Source organism: Sinocyclocheilus anshuiensis, unplaced genomic scaffold (assembly GCF_001515605.1).
Source record: "Sinocyclocheilus anshuiensis isolate Anshui unplaced genomic scaffold, SAMN03320099.WGS_v1.1 scaffold2322, whole genome shotgun sequence".
NCBI lineage: Eukaryota > Metazoa > Chordata > Actinopteri > Cypriniformes > Cyprinidae > Sinocyclocheilus > Sinocyclocheilus anshuiensis.
Genome location: NW_015556110.1, coordinates 551,930 through 552,409, shown reverse-complemented (window position 1 = coordinate 552,409; position 480 = coordinate 551,930).

The window sequence follows — 480 nt, the reverse complement described above, 5'->3', positions numbered from 1 at the left end:
ATTTATAAGAACATCTTGCTCTTCCTGAATTACTGACAGACGATGCCTCTAAACATCACAGGTCTCATAAATTGCCCTTAACCCCTTAACTGTCACCCCCCAATTTTTTAAATAGGCATGAAAGTGCACTATACAAACTTAAATTGTTGTAATTTATGAACACTTTGGAATACAGACACAAGGTTGGTCTCTTTTTAAAGACGACAATCAGCAGAATTTTTTCAAAAAATGTAAGTATTAAAAAGTTATAGAAGTTTAAATTTATTGTAAAGAAAATACACTGTACTAATTTTATTATATTTTATATATAATAAATATTTTACATAACAGGTTTTACTCTAAAATTGCTATAAAATTTAAGCCTTCTGTCTAAATAAGTTATGTTCCAAATTTGAAGTTGATCTGAAAAAAATGTAGGTTTCTGTGAGATTTTATTTAGGGCGTTATACCACAAACAGCCACCGGGTGCCATCCAAACTC